This window comes from Pristiophorus japonicus, chromosome 5, assembly GCF_044704955.1.
Source record: "Pristiophorus japonicus isolate sPriJap1 chromosome 5, sPriJap1.hap1, whole genome shotgun sequence".
In the NCBI taxonomy this organism is placed as follows: domain Eukaryota; kingdom Metazoa; phylum Chordata; class Chondrichthyes; family Pristiophoridae; genus Pristiophorus; species Pristiophorus japonicus.
This window is the reverse complement of record NC_091981.1, coordinates 268,361,914-268,379,191: the sequence shown is the minus strand read 5'-3', so window position 1 is coordinate 268,379,191 and position 17,278 is coordinate 268,361,914. Positions and strand designations below refer to the sequence as shown.

General features: G+C 45.8%; 1 protein-coding gene across 5 annotated transcripts in view; it reads left to right on the top strand.

Annotated features, from left to right (window-relative positions):
- The first annotated feature begins 7,507 nt into the window (after window positions 1-7,507).
- rnf32 (ring finger protein 32) overlaps window positions 7,508-17,278 on the top strand; it is a 128,744-nt gene continuing 118,973 nt past the window's right edge. For all 5 annotated transcript variants that reach the window (XR_011593272.1, XM_070880101.1, XM_070880098.1 and 2 more), the window contains exon 1: window positions 7,508-7,616. The gene's annotated coding sequence lies outside the window, so the exon portion shown is untranslated. The remainder of the gene's footprint in view (window positions 7,617-17,278) is intronic.

Here is a 17,278-nt window from a genome sequence, read left to right as displayed (position 1 = left end):
CGCTCCTCTAATTCTGCCCTCTTGAGCATCCCTGATCATAATCGCTCAACCATTGGTGACCCTGCCTTCTGTTGCCTAGGTCCCAAGCTCTGGAATTTCCTGCCTAAACCTCTCCGCCCCTCTACCTGTCTTTCCTCCTTCAAGACACACCTTAAAACCTACCTCTTTGACCAAGCTTTTAGTCCCCTGCGCTAATTTCTACTTATGCAGCTCGGTGTCAAATTTTAATCTCCTGTGAAGCGCCTTGAGACGTTTCACTACGTTAAAGGCGCTATATAAATACAAGTTGTTGTTGTTGTAATCCTGCTCTGTATCTGTTCCCTCTTCCCCTGTGAAATATCTGCAGATGTTACTTAAATTAAGGTTACTGTAGGGGTGATCCAGCGTTCCTAGTGGGAAGTGGTGCACAGGAAAACCACCAGTGATTTTTTATCCATTAAAATTAAAATGTAGGAACAGAAAATCAATGCAGTATCAATCTTTACGTGTATGCAAATTGTTGCATTTTTATTGTCCTACCATTGGAACTTTATTGGTAAGAAAATCATGTTTGTTAAAGCTCGCAATAAAGGCTAAAAACGGACTTAGAATAAACAGCAGCAATTTCACCTGATAATTTCTTTTTAAATCAGCATTACTGCTCAATTTTAACAAGTTGATATTGATCAGCTATTCCAACATTGGCAATTCGACCCCACAATGTTCCACTCCATTCACAACTCCGCCAATAAGGAAGCAGCCATTCTATCCTACAGCAAATCCTGAATAACATCCACAACAATAACTTGTATTTATATAGCACTTTTAATGTAGTAAAATGCCCCAAGGCATTCCACAGGAACGGCATCAAACAAAATTTGACACCGAGCCGCGTAAGGAGATATTAGGACATGACCAAAAGCTTGGACAAAGAGGTAGTTTTTAAAGAACGTTTTAAAGGAGAGAGAGAGGTAGAGAGGCAGAGAGGTTTAGGGACAGACTTCCAGAGCTTAGGGCCTAAGCAGCTGAAGACATGATTGCTAATGGTGAAACGATTAAAATTGGAGGTTCGCAAGAGGCCAGAATTGGAGGAGAGCAGATATCTCGGAGGGCTGCAGGGCTAGATGAGGTTACAGAGGTAGGGAGGGGCGAGGCCATATAGGGATTTGAAAACAAGGATGAGAATTTTTAAACTGAGGCGTTGCCGGATCAGGAGCCAATGTAGGTCAGCGAGTACATGAGTGATGGGTGAACGGGTCTTGGTGCGAGTTAGGATACAGGCAGTAGAGATTTGGATGAGCTCAAGGTTATGGAGGGTGAAAGATAGGAGGCCGGCCAGGAGAGCGTTGGAATAGTCTTGGCCTGGGCTGACAAGTAGAAGCTAACATTCACAACACATAATTGATCGATAAAGACCATCTTGAACAAGAGAAAGTCCAGCAATCTCTCCTTGACTATCAATTATACCTTCATTGTCAAGTTCCCCATTATCAACATTTTGAGGGTCACGATTTCCCAGAAGCTGAACTGGACCAGCTATATCAATACGAAGGCTGCAAGAGCAGGGCCAAGGGTGAATACTCTGCGATGGGTGGCTCAATTCCTGACATCTCAAAACCTCTCCACCATCTACGAGGCTCAAGTCAGGAGAGTGATGGAATGCTCACCTGGATGAGTGCAGCTGCAATACCACTCAGGAAGCTCAATATTATCCAGAATAGAGTAGTTCACTTGATCAGTGTACCTGCCGCTAGACCTGATATCCACCCCTTCACCAACGGCACACTAAAGCTGCATTATGTGCAATCTATAGGGTGCACTGCAGCAACTCACTAAGGTTACTTTAATACCACCTGCTCCCCTGTGACCTCTACCACTGAGAAGGTCAAGAGCAGCACTTTCACGGGAACATCATGACCTCCAAGTCATACACACACCATCCTGACTTGGGCATATAGTGTCGTCTCCTCATTGTCACTCGGTCAGTATCCTGGAAGTCCCTACCTAAGACCATGGTGGGTGCATCATCACCACTGTTGTGGTGTAAGGAGAAGGCCGATCACCAGCTTCTCAGGCTACTATAGATGGTAATTAAAATTGTGGATGTGCAAGAGACCAGAATTGGAGGAGCACAGACATCCCGAAGGGCTGCAGGACTGGAAGAGGTTACAGAGATAGGAAGGGGCGAGGCCAGGGAGGGATTTGAAAGCAAGGATGAAAATTTTTAAATTGAGGCATTGCTGGTTCAGGAGTCAATGTAGGTTTGATCCTACAGGTTGTGCTGTGGGGTCCTTGTTAGTGTCCCCTACATCCTGAGAACAAATATTTAATATTATATACATTGTTTGGGACATGAAGTAAGCTTAGTAATAGATAAATACATGGACTAGTTGAACTATAAATTTGAGGGCACTAAGTGCTGAGATAGTTGAGAACACCCTCATCCCAGCTTTGGACTCAGGATTTGACATTATACTTCTTCTTTCGTATGGTAGTAGCAAAACAAATCAAATGTCAATGTGCAAGTTGGATATCCAGGCCAAAGCTTCCGGTGCAACAGCGTGGATATCTTGTGGGCTGCCTTCAAATTTCTTCTGAGCGCTGTGTCTAATGATGTGCTCCAGGATCTGATTAGGAGCTCCACAATCACATGATGGGGGATGCTTTAATCTTCCACCTATGGAGAAGGTGGCAGCATCTACCATGACCGGTTCTGAGGCAGTTGATGGTTGTCCACTGTTTGCGAGGAAGGTTTGATCCTTCAGGTTGTACTGTGGGGTGCTCCATAAGGAATCCATTCTGGATGTCGCAGTTCTTCCAAGCATTTCACCATCGGTGAGGGGAGACCGCCAAACATCATACATAACTTTCATGTTTATACATAAAACAGGATATAAACTTTTTTTTCCATATTTACAAATTTAACTTTACCATTTGTTTTCTGTTTCGAAGAGAATACCTTCACTCTCGAACATAACCTTCTAAACCTGGTGTCGATTTCACACTCATTCGAGGCTCATCCCGAGGAACGTTTTCCTCCACAGAATTTCCTTGATTTTCATTTGAACTCACTCTAAATTCAGGCTCTTTATTTTCCTGACTCGGACGCAGACTTTCATTCTGATTCTCTCCTGGATTTGTTTCCAAAACATTAGATTTAGGATTTGCTACTGGTGTATCAAAAATATCTGATGAGTCAGAAATAATTGAATCATTCCCACCTTCACCTCCTTCCATGTCTGTTGGTAAAATATGATCAATATGAACAAACCTAACCTGTCCATTATCAAACATCTTTACCAAATATGTGCGAGGAGCACATATCTTCACCATTCTTACTGGTAACCACTTTAACCATTTATGGTGATGGTTCTTCACTCTCACCTTCTGGTTTAATTTCACACTTCTCTCTTTTACTCTACCTCTATCATGATTCTCTTTCTGTCTTAATTGTGTCTCTTCTACAAACTGTGCCAAATTTGGCTTTAACAACGAGAATCTGATTCGTGGCTGTCATTTAAGAAACAACTCTGCTGGTGTTCTACCAGTAGTTGTATGAGGAGTAGTTTGATATGTAATCAAAAAATTGGCCAATTTGTGATCCAATGACAACTGTCGTTTCCTTGGATTTGGATCTAACATTTGTTTTATGAGGGCACGTTTTACAATTTGTACAGTGCGCTCTACTGCACCATTCGAAGCAGGATGGTATGGTGGAACCTTAGTATGTTTCACACCATTTTTGCTCGTGAATTGTGCAAATTATTCTGAACGAAATTATGGTCCATTATCCGAAACAATTTCTTCAGGGAGGCCAAATGAAGAAAATAATTTTCGTAAAATGTCCAATGTTTTATTTGTTGTTATTTTCCACATTGGAAACACCTCAACCCACTTTGAATGGCTATCAATCAAATGAACAATTGTTGTCCTTCTAACTCAGCAAAATCAATATGTAGCCTTTGCCACACCCTGGGAGGCCATTTAAACAGAGCCCAAGAGATTTGATGGGAGATAACGGAGTTTTTTGGGGGATATATCTATCCTCCAGTTTTACAAGAAAAAACTAGCAGAACACAGACTGCAACTCGCACAGACTCGAACAAGGACACAGACGGGAACACAGACACAGACACAAGCAGCCTGCTTCCTCTACAGTGAAGAAATGGAATAGTGAAGGAAACTACCAGAACTCATCAAGAACTGACCGAGCACGAGGCCCACGAAACAGAAGGTTGTCAGCAGCCAAATTGACAACCACTCTACAATCTACTTCTGAACGACCCAACGGGGGAGAAATTACCAAAAGGGACTAACTAAAACTATTCCTAACCAAAGAAAATGGGTACTTACCCCATACATCCAAAACGCAACTTAGCGCATCAACGGACGCACCCCAACCGAAGACTACGCAGTCCGAAGTCCTCTCCTTTGTCCGGGGTGCAGCTCGCCTAGAAGGCCAAGTGCAGCGAACCCCGAAACCGTGATTCACCGGCAACTGTCTGAAGGGATTGGTGAGCATAGCCCCTGAACCCTCAGAGCTATAACTTAGTTAGTTAGGGGAATTGGGAGTGGGGAGGCTGGGATAACTTGTGTAAATGTATCTGCATTCTCCTCTTTACCCCATTTCGAGTTTAAGCTGTATTCTTTTCCCCACAGGCTGTAATTTGACATTTTATGACATTTTATTCAATGTGTTGTACCCTTCAGTGTGTATTGGTCTGTGTGTGTTATTAAAGGTGTGCCTTTTACTTCTTTTTAAACACAATAAAGCCATACCTGCTTCCTACCTTGAAACCGATTGTCTGTCCAAGTCTGTCACAGTCCCTTCATAATTCCAGTGTCTAGAACCAAAGGTGTGGGAGCGATTCAGAACCGCTCATATAAGGTCAGAAGGGAAAGCTGACCCCCTGCAAATAACCCCTTACAGTACATAATCTGGTTCATCACCCCTTGGAATATGGCAGGGGCGGAAGACACTCCAAACAGTAGCCTATTAAATTGATATTGGCCTAGATGAGTATTTATAGTCAAACATGACTTGGACTCCTCATCTAGTTCAAGCTGTAAGTAGGCATTCGTAAGATCCAGTTTTGAGAAGATCTGACCGCCTGTCAATGTTGTGAACAAATCTTCTATATGCGGCAATGTACTGGGGACATTACCCTCTAGAACCTGGTTTACGGTTACTTTATAATCACCACACAATCTTATCTTACCATCGGACTTAGGTACAACAACAATGGGTGTAGCCCAATTTCATCGATCTATCTTACAAATAATGTTCTCAGTCTCTAATCTTTTGAGTTCTTGCTCAACTTTCTCCTTGAGTGCACATGATATGGAACATGGCTTGTAGTAAACTGATCTAGTGTCCTTCTGTACCCTGACACTCACCTTGAAGCCTTGGATCGGAATGCCCGTTTCGCAGAACACCTTCGGATACTTCTTGATAACCTCATCCGTTGATGCAAATCTCGCTTCCACACAGAAAATCTTACTCCAATCCAACTTCAATGAGCTCAACCAATTTCTTCCAAGTAAGGCAGACTTGTCTCCTTTCACTACTATTAGAGGCAAGTTCTGAAATTGATCTTTATATTTCACCGGTACAGTGATACGACCTACCACAGGAATTTTCTCTCCCAAGTAGCCTCACAGCTCTATCTTGGATTTCTCCAGTTGGAAATCACGCAATTTGTCGAGGTACAGCAACTCCGGTACTACACTCAAGGATGCACCCCGTGTCAATTTCCATTGGTATCTTGAATCCCGCAACATCTATGTGAATTTTGATGTTTTACGAATCGCTGTCCGTTAACCTCGTGCTCCTGATGAAGTGTAACTCTAACATCTCCTCGTCCTGTTGTTGTTCTTCCATGCTATATAGTCTCTTGGGATTTCTACTCATAGCTTTGAACGCTGGACTCATAGCTTTGGAAGCTGGTTTACCCTTCAGTCGGCATGCCTTCGCAAGATGCCCAGTCTTCCTGCAGAAGAAACACTCTGCCTTCACATATGGACAATTTTGAGCAATGTGTTGTCCCAGGCACCTATAGCACGACTTCGATGCTCTGTTAGAATTTCCAGTTTCTGAGACTTTGGGCCCCCACCGTCTTTTACTTTGAACCTGCAGATGATTTACCTCGGTTGACTGACGACTGTAATCATTATTTAATTCTCGGGAATATTGTTCGGCCATGCCCATCGACCTCGCTGTCTGACAAGCAATCTCAAAAGTCAAGTCATCCGTCATCAATAACTTCCTTCTGATCGCATCATTTTTCACCCCACAAACAAAACGATCCCGTAATGCTCGGTTTTGAAAGTTTCCAAAATTACAGTGCATCGATAGCTTTTTTAATGCTACGATGTAATCACTGATAATTTCATCAATCTTTTGATTCCGAATCTTGAAACGATAGCTTTCAGCAATTTCTAACGGTTTGGGGTTATAGTGCTGCTCCAGCTTCATTAAAATCTCTTTAAGCGTTGTGTCCTTTGGCTCGTCAGGCACAAGCAGATTTACGAGGGTTTCGTCAGGCACAAGCAGATTTACAAGGGCCTCTGATAAGATCACTTTCTTACATTCCAACACAGCCCGGTTCTGGACTGCATTGTCTGGAACTTCGATTATGTTATTTGTAGTGAAATACATTTCTAGCCGATCCACATACGCTTTAAAATGTTCCCGGTCATGTCTATATTCCCCCAAATGTCCGATTACACCTGCCATTTTAATCTCTAGCTGTTCACACCGTGTGCTGTATTTTACCTCGGATTTTGTAGCTTTTTCCCAAAGAGAGAAACTTCCAAAGTCTCTCTGTCGGCTGGCTGAATCCTTCCTCAACAAAATTTAAGCTTTAAATCATCCGAAAAATCCCATCTCATCGCCAAATGTGATATATTCACCGAGCACAGCACACACAGCTCCTAACATGGCAGGCAGCTCTCTCGGAAGCCTCCGGAATCTGCCTGGTTCTGTTTATTATTAACTCTGCAGTTGCAGTACACAATACGTCCACATCCACAGTGTGGAGCTACAAACATTACAAGCTCACAGACATTACAGGCAAGAAACGCAAGAATTCTCTAACTGTGTTTAAAATTAAAACAAAACTAAACAGAGACACAGACACAGGGACCCAAACATTTGAACTGCCAGAAGAAAGTGCAGGAACCACGTTACTTAGCAACGGGACTCTGGAGCTTGAAGTCAGAATTACAATCCAAAAACAATCACAAGTTTTGTTTATATGTTTATAAAAGAACACAAAAACACTGAACTTACTTAATTCGCCAAAACGACAAAAATACAGTATTTCCCTCCTTTCAAACTGGTTAAAAAATGTTTTTGAATTGATAACAAAAAACGAATCTTTCTAACTAAGAAACAAATAAAATAAATAAATTACGAACAAATAACAATATACAAGCTGGAGATTATTTACATTTAAATTATTTTTTTTAAACCAGTTAGTGATTGTTGTTGCTTGAACTCGGACTTCTCGGTCCGAGCGCGGTTGCTAGGTAACCGCGGCCCTCGCTGCTGCTTCGCCCCCGGGCGATCGGTGTGGGACTCGGACCTTAAACACAGACTTCACCGCTCGGCGAGTCTTGTATATACGGCGATGAAGGTGTGTACGATTGCTCTATATATGTTGTATGTGTTTTATGGAGATGAATCTATTTAAATCTGGACTGGGGTGTGGTGGTTCCGCGGCGCAGCTGCCCGGGGCCCACGGCGGCCTCTGCTGGTTGCGCCGACCGACAGCGCAGCTACCGCCGGCTCAATCCACACCTGGCCCCCGGTCCCATCTCCTCATCCCAGGCCACTCAACCCCCACTCCCCAACACTCACACCTCAATACACCAACACTCACACCTCAGTACCCCACTCCCCAACACTCACACCTCAATACACCAACACTCACACCTCAGTACCCCACTCCCCAACACTCACACCTCCATATCCCAACACTCACACCTCACAGTACCCCACTCCCCAACACTCACACCTCAGTACCCCACTCCCCAACACTCACACCTCAATACACCAACACTCACACCTCAGTACCCCACTCCCCAACACTCACACCTCCATATCCCAACACTCACATCTCAATACCCCATTCCGCAACACTCACACCTCAGTACCCCACTCCCCAACACTCACACCTCCATATCCCAACACTCACATCTCAATACCCCATTCCCCAACACTCACACCTCAGTACCCACTCCCCAACACTCACACCTCAATACACCAACACTCACACCTCAGTACCCCACTCCCCTACACTCACACTCAATACACCAACACTCACACCTCAGTACCCCACTCCCCAACACTCACACCTCCATATCCCAACACTCACATCTCAATACACCATTCCCCAACACTCACACCTCCTTACCCCAATCCCCAACACAAACCCCTCAATACCTCAAACCCCAACACTCACACCTCAATTCCCCAATCCACAACACTCACACCTCAATATCCCAATCCCCAACACTCACACCTAAATACCCCAATCCCCGACACTCACACCTCAATACCACAATCCCCAACACTCACACCTCAATATCCCATACCCCAATACTCACACCTCCTTACCCCAATCCCCAACACAAACCCCTCAATACCTCAAACCCCAACACTCACACCTCAGTACCCCACTCCCCAACACTCACACCTCAATACCCCACTCCCCAACACTCACACCTCAATACCCCACTCCCCACACTCACACCCCAATATCCCAATCCCCAACACTGTCACACCTAAATACCCCAATTCCCAACACTCACACCTCCATACCCCAATCCCCGACACTCACACCTCCATACCCCACTCCCCAACACTCACACCTCAATACCTCAATCCCCATTACTCGCAGCTCAATACCCCACTTCCCAACACTCAATCCTCAATACCTGTTATGTATGCAATAAAGGTTCAAACTGAGTACTGTTTAACTATACAAGTTACGACCTTGCCTGTGCTTTATTTAGTCCCAAAGTGTCTGACTCACAAAATGGCCGGCCTTTTATACCTGAGCAGCACCATAACCTGTGGAATTCCCTACCGCAGAGAGTTGTTGATGCCAGTTCATTGGATATATTCAAGAGGGAGTTAGATATGGCTAAAGGGATCAAGGGATATGGAGAGAAAGCAAGAAAGGGGTACATAGAAAAAAAACATAGAAAATAGGTGCAGGAGCAGGCTGAGTGAATGATCAGCCATGATCTTATTGAATGCTGGTGCAGGCTCGAAGGGCCGAATGGCCTACTCCTGCACCTATTTTCTATGTTTCTATGTTTCTAAAGTCAAAATGTGCGTGCTGTTCAGTGGCCTCCAACAATGACACCATCTGGTGACTACAAACAAAAGCAGTGGGAACAGGAGTAGGCCATACGGCCCCTTGAGCCTGCTCCACCATTCAATAAGATCATGGCTGATTCGATCACGGACTCAGCTCCACTTCCCTGCCCGCTCCCCATAACCCCTTATCTCCTTATCAATTAAGAAACCGTCTATTTCTATCTTAAATTTATTCAATGTCCCAGCTTCCACAGCTCTCTGAGGCAGTGAATTCCACAAATTCACAACCCTCTGAGAGAAGAAATTTCTCCTCATCTCTGTTTGAAATGGGTGGCCTCTTATTCTAAGATCATGCCCTCTAGTTCTAGGCTCCCCATCAGTAGAAACATCCTCTCTGCATCCACCTTGTCAAGCCCCCTCATAATCTTATACGTCTCAATAAGATCACCTCTCATTCTTCTGAATTCCAATGAGTAGAGGCCTAACCTACTCAACCTTTCCTGATAAGTCAACCCTCTCATCCCCGGAATCAGCCTAGTGAACCTTCTCTGAACGGCCTCCAAAGCAAGTATATCCTTTCGTAAATATGGAAACCAAAACTTTATTCCAGGTGTGGCTTCACCAGTACCTTATATAGCTGTAGTAAGACTTCCCTGCTTTTATACTCCATCCCCTTTGCAATAAAGGCCAAGGTACCATTGGCCTTCCTGATCACTTGCTGTACCTACATACTATCCTTTTGTGTTTCATGCACAAGTACCCCCAGGTTCCACTGTTTGTACTGTGGCACTTTGCAATCTTTCTCCTTTTAAATAATAACTTGCTCTTTGATTTTTTTTCTGCCAAAGTGCATGACATCACACTTTCCAACATTATGCTCCATCTGCCAAATTTTTGCCCACTCACTTAGCCTGTCTATGTTCTTTTGCAGATTTTTTGTGTCCTCTTCACTCATTGCTTTTCCTCCCATCTTTGTATCGTCAGCAAACTTGGCTACATTACACTCAGTCCCTTCTTCCAAGTCGTTAATATAGATTGTAAATAGTTAGGGTCCCAGCACTGATCCCTGCGGCACCCCACTAGTTACTGGTTGCCAACCAGAGAATGAACCATTTATCCCGACTCTCTGTTCTCTGTTAGTTAACCAATCCTCTATCCATGCTAATATATTACCCCGAACCCCACGAACTTTTATCTTGTGCAACAACCTTTTATGTGGCACCTTGTCAAATGCCTTCTGGAAATCCAAATACACCACATCCACTGGTTCCCCTTTATCCACCCTGTTCGTTACATCCTCAAAGAAGTCCAGCAAATTTGTCAAACATGACTTCTTCATAAATCCATGCTGACTCTGCCTGACCGAATTTTGCTTTTCCAAATGTCCTGCTACTGCTTCTTTAATAATGGACTCCAACATTTTCCCAATCACAGATGTTAGGCTAACTGGTCTATAGTTTCCTGCTTTTTGTCTACCTCCTTTTTTAAATAGGGGCATTACATTTGCAGTTTTCCAATCTGCTGGGACCTCCCCAGAATCCAGGGAATTTTGGTAAATTACAACCAATGCATCTGCAATCCCTGCCGCTTCTTCTCTTAGATGCAAGCCATCAGGTCCAGGGGATTTATCTGCCTTTAGTCCCATTATCTTACTAAGTACCACCTCCTTTGTGATTGTGATTGTGTTAAGTTCCTCCCTGCCCCATAGCCCCTAGACGATCCACTGCCAGAATATTGTTAGTGTCCTCGACCATAAAGACTGATACAAAATATTTGTTCAGAGTTTCTGCCATCTCCATGTTCTCCATTACTAATTCCCCGGTCTCGTCTTCTAAGGGACCAACATTTACTTTAGCCACTCTTTTCCTTTTTATATACCTATAGAAACTCTTGCTATCTGTTTTTATATTTTGCAGTAGTTTACTTTCATAGTCCATCTTCCCTTTCTTGATCATTTTTTTAGTCATTCTTTGCTGACTTTTGAAAGCTTCCCAGTCTTCTGTCCTCCCACTAGTCTTGGCCACTTTGTATGCCTTTGTTTTTAATTGGATACCGTCCTTTATTTCTTTGGTTAGCCACGGATGGTAATCTTTTCTCTTACACCCTTTCCTCCTCACTGGAATATATTTTTCCTGAGAGTTGTGACATATCTCCTTAAATGTACACCACTGTTCATCAACCGTCCTGCCCTTTAATCTATTTTCCCAGTCCACTTTACCCAACTCTGCCGTCATACCTTCATAGTCTCCTTTATTTAAGCTTAGTACGCTGGTTAGAGATCCAACTTTCTCACCCTCCATCTGAATTTGAAATTCAATCATGCTATGATCACTCATTCCGAGGGGATCTTTTACTAGGAAATTGTTTATTAATCCTGTCTAATTACACAGGACCAGATTTAAAACAGCATATACATACATGACAATACCCTCCTCTGAGATCTTATCACAGTCTTTCACAGGTTGAAACGGTCCGGTGCTTTACGCTCCCAGGTTGACCGTCGTAGTTCCATTCCGGCCTTGGGTGAGTGTGTGGAGTCTGTTGTGGCTGATTGCTGGGTGGCTGACTTGTTGGGATGGCAGTGACCATGTCAGGAATTGCAAGTCCATTTTTATTGAACAATTCCGTGATGGAAATTCCGGGTTCACTGATGACACTTGAGTTCACTGAAGGCTGCTGGTAGGTTGGTTGGTCATCGATGGTTTCTTCGCCCGACTGCTTTGGCTCATCTGTGTGCCTCAGCTTTGTTTGATCCATGTGTTTCCTGCAAGTTTGCCCATTCTTGAGCTTAATAACAAATACTCTGTTGCCCTCCTTGGCCATGACCGTACCAGCAATCCATTTGGGACCCTGACCATAATTCTACACATATCCAGGATCATGAACAGAAATCTCACGTGACGCAATTGCGCGATCGTGGTACCCTTGTTGACTCTGTCTTCTGTATTCAACATGATTATTTAAATCCGGGTGTACAAGAGATAACTTGGTCTTAAGACCTCTTTTCATCATGAGTTCAGCAGGCGAGATCCCTGTGAGTGTGTGGGGTCTTGTCCTGTAATGCAGCAATATGCAAGACAAGCAGGTCTGCAGTGACCCTTGGGTTACTCTCCTCATGCTTTGCTTGATAATTTGTACTGCACATTCTGCTTGCCCGTTGGACGCAGGCTTGAATGGTGCTGACCTTACATGTTTTATGCCGTTAAGTTTTACAAACTCCTGAAACTCCTGACTGGTGAAGCACGACCCATTGTCACTCACCACTATGTCAAGCAGACCGTGTGTCGCGAACATGACATTGAGATTCTGTGGACGTACTGGATGACATGAATAAGCATCCACCACCACTAAAAACATCTTGCCCAGGAAGGGACCTGCAAAATCTACATGGATCCTGGACCACGGTTTGGATGGTCATGACCACAGACTCTGCAGCGATTCCACTGGTGCTTTGCTGAGCTGCATGCAGGTGTTGTACTGATGCACATATGCTTCCAGCTCAGAATCAATTCCTGGCCACCATACATAGGAACACAATAAAGGCCATCGCCAGGTCCCAACACAGATGAGGCTGCACACAGCGAGGTTAAAGTAACAGTGACCTCAGTCTTTAATAAGACACTCCAGAGTCAGGAACAGGTCTTAGGGGCCTGCTTATATCCCTTGGGACTTCAGGGGATGAGCTCCCTGGTGGTGGAACATGGGAGTGCATGCTTTACAGATACACAACATCACTCCCCCCCCCCCCCCCCGCCAAAGTCAAAATGAAAACTATTTACAAGGTGAGGCGGTAACTAGCCTTTCTTTCCCTGGTGGACCGCCTCGGCACAAATGTCTGTTCTGGTGTGTTGGCTGTGCCCTCACTGGGCTGGCGTGTTGTTGGCCCTGCAGGGCTGCTAGGTGAGCCTGGCCTTGCTGGGCTGTTGGGCATGATGGTTCGATTTCCTGGTCCGGCGTGGTATCGTTGATCCTTTGGGTGTGTGTTGTGGGCTCGAAAAAGGTGGTGTCTGCTGTGGGTTGTTCAGGGCAGTCTGAACCGCATCCTTGTTTCGTCCAGGTGCTTTCTGCAAATTTGTCCATTGTCTAATCTGACTACAAACATCCTATTCCATTCTTTAGCTATCACCGTGCCTGCGATTCACTTGGGACCATGTCCATAGTTTAGCACATACACAGGGTCATTCAGATCGATTTCCTGTGACACAGTGGCATGACCATAGTTTGCATTTTGTTGCTGCCACCTGCTCTCTACCTGATCATGCAGGTTGGGGTGAACCAGCGAGAGTCTGGTTTTAAGTGTCCTTTTCATGAGTAGCTCAGCCGGGGGCACCCTTGTGAGCGAGTGGTGTCTCGTGCGGTAGCTGAGCAGTACTCGGGACAGGCGGGTTTGGAGTGAGCCTTCTGTGACTCGTTTAATGCTCTGTTTGATGGTTTGTACTGCCCGCTCTGCCTGCCCATTGAAGGCTGTTTTAAACGGGGCTGAGGTGACATGTTTGATTCCATTGCGGGTCATTAATTCTTTAAATTCGGCACTGGTGAAACATGGCTCGTTGTCAGTGACCAGTATGTCAGACAGGCCGTGGGTGGCAAACATGGCCCTCGGGCTTTCAATGGTGGCGGTGGCGGTGCTTCCCGACATTATTTCGCGTTCAATCCATTTTGAAAAAGCATCCACCACCACCAGGAACATTTTACCGAGAAACGGGCCTGCATAGTCAACATGGATCCTCGACCATGGTCTGGAGGGCCAGGACCACAAACTTAATGGTGCCTCTCTGGGTGCGTTGCTGAACTGAGCACATACGCTGCATTGCCGTACACAGGACGCTAAATCAGAGTTGATACCGGGCCACCACATGTGGGATCTGGCAATTGCTTTCATCATTACTATACCCGGCTGTGTGCTGTGGAGATCCGAGATGAACGTTTCCCTGACCTTTATTGGCAGCACTACGCAGTTACCCCAGAACAGGCAGGCTGCCTGAATGGACAGCTCGTTCTTTCGCCGCTGGATTTCAACAGGGATGCTCTTGCATTTCAACAAGGGATGCTGGCCCAGCTCCCATGCAGTACACAGTTTTTTACTAGGGACAGTAGAGGGTCTTGGCTGGTCCAAGTCCTAATCTGGCGGACCGTGACAGGTGATTTATCATTTTTAAACGCTTCCATGACCATCAACAAGTCTGCGGGCTGCGCCACCATCAACAAGTTTGCAGGCTGCGCGATTTCCACCCTGTGATGGGCAATGGTAGCCGACTCAGAGCATCCGCACAGTTCTCAGTGCCTGGCCTGTGGCGGATGGTATAGTTATACGCTGATAGCGCGAGTGCCCACCTTTGTATGCGGGCTGAGGCATTAGTATTTATCCCCTTGTTTTCAGCGAACAGGGATATGAGGGGCTTGTGATCGGTTTCCAGCTCAAATTTCAGGCCAAACAGGTACTGATGCATTTTCTTTACCCCGAACACACACGCTAATGCCTCTTTCTCAATCATGATGTCGGCCCACTCGGCCTTAGACAAGCTCCTGGAAGCATAGGCGACTGGTTGCAACTTCCCCGCAACATTAGCTTGTTGTAATACACACCCGACTCCGTACGACGACGCGTCACATGCTAGCACAAGTCTTTTACACGGGTTTTACAATACAAGCAGCTTGTTGGAGCATAAAATGTTTCTGGCTTTCTCAAAAGCAATTACTTGGTTTTGTCCCCATACCCAGTTCTCACCTTTGCGCAATAACACATGTAGGGGCTCTAAAAAGATGCTTAACCCCGGTAGGAAGTTACCAAAATAGTTGAGGAGTCCCAGGAACGACCACAGCTCCGTGATGTTCTGTGGCCTGGGCGGGTTTCTGATAGCCTCTGTCTTGGCGTCTGTGGGCCGAATGCCGTCCGCCGCGATCTTTCTCCCTAAAAACTCCAATTCTGTTGCCATGAAGACGCATTTTGACCTCTTCAGCCGCAGCCCTACGCGATCCAGTCGCTGGAGGACCTCCTGCAGATTTTGTAGGTGCTCGGCGGTGTCCTGACCCGTGACCAATATATCGTCCTGAAAGACCACCGTGTGTGGTACCGACTTGAGTAGGCGCTCCATGTTTCTCTAGAAGATCGCTGCAGCCGACCGAATTCCAAACGAGTATCTGTTGTAGATGAACTGTCCCTTGTGCGTGTTGATGCCGGTGAGTCCCTTCGAAGACTCCTCCGGCTCCTGTGTCATGTAGGCCAAAGTCTGGTCGAGCTTGGTGAACGTCTTGTCTCCTGCCAGAGTCGCAAATAGGTCATCTGTCTTAGGTAGCAGGTATTGGTCCTGTCGCGAGAAATGATTAATAGTTACTTTATAATCGGCGCAAATCCTGACCGTGCCATCACTTTTGAGTACTGGAACAATCGGGCTGGCCCACTCGCTGAATTCCACTGCGGAGATGATGCCCTCGCGTTGTAGCCTGTCCAGCTCGATTTCCACTCTCTCCCTCATCATGTGAGGTACCGCTCGCGCCTTGTGATGAATGGGTCGTGCCTCTGGGACCAAGTGGATCCGCATCTTCGTCCCGGAAAAGTTTCCAATGCCTGGCTCAAATAGGGAAGGAAATTTGTGAAGAACTTGGGTACATGAGGCCTCATCGACATGTGATAGCGCTCGGATGTCATCCCAGTTCCAGCGGATTTTGCCCAGCCAGCTCCTTCCAAGCAGTGTGGGGCCATCGCCCGGGACAATCCAAAGTGGCAGTTCGTGCACTGTGCCCTCGTAGGTGACCTTGACCATGGCGCTGCCCAGGACAGTGATAAGCTCTTTGGTGTACGTTCTCAGTTTTGTGTGGATGGGCTCAGGGCTGGTCTGAATGCCTTGCTGCACCACAATCTCTCAAACATCTTTTTACTCCTGATGGATTGGCTAGCGCCAGTGTCCAGTTCCATGGCTACGGGTAAGCCATTCAATTTTACGTTTAGCATTATAGGTGGACATTTCGTCGACAATGTGTGCACCCCGTGTAGTTCAGCTTCTGCCTCCTCTTTCTCAGGCTCGAAATTGCTTTGATCCACCATGGACTGATCTTCCTCTGCCACGTGGTAGTTAGCAGGTTTTGCAGAGCTTGCAGCTCGTTTGCAAGCTCGTTGGAGGTGCCCCATTGTTCCACAGCTCTTGCAAACATACCCTTTGAAGCGGCATGAATAGGCTGAATGGAAGCCTCCACGACGCCAACAAGATGTGAATTGCATTGCATTCACCCTTTGTTGCGGAATCTGAATCACCTGAGGCCTGCTGGCAGTTGTCGACTCGTGGGTTCTGCCCTGTACATTTCTGCTCGGAAACACAGCACCAGTTAATTTATGAACATTGCGAGCACTTGTGTGCTGAGAGATTTGTTTGGTGTTATCACTGGTGGACATAAACGCACGCCTGTTCTATCGCAATGGCCTTACTGAGGGTCGGTGTCTCTACAGTCAAAAGTTTTCGTAGGATGATCTCGTGGCCAATGCCCAGTACAAAAAAGTCTCTGAGCATTTGCTCCAGGTCGCCATCAAACTCACATTGTCCTGCAAGTCGCCTTAGCCCGGCGACGTAGCTCACCACTTCCTGACCTTCAGATCGCTGGCTCGTGTAGTACCGATACCTCGCTATTAGCACACTCTCCCTTGGGTTACGATGCTCCCGAACCAATGTACACAGCTCCTCATATGACTTATCCGTGGCATGCAGGTACAGCAGGCGGTTAAGAAAGCAAATGGCATGTTGGCCTTCATAGTGAGGGGATTTGAGTACAGGGGCAGGGAGGTGTTGCTACAGTTGTACAGGGCCTTGGTGAGGCCACACCTGGAGTATTGTGTACAATTTTGGTCTCCTAACTTGAGGAAGGACATGCTTGACAAATCTTCTGGAATTTTTTGAGGATGTTTCCAGTAAAGTGGACAAAGGAGAACCAGTTGATGTGGTATATTTGGACTTTCAGAAGGCTTTCGACAAGGTCCCA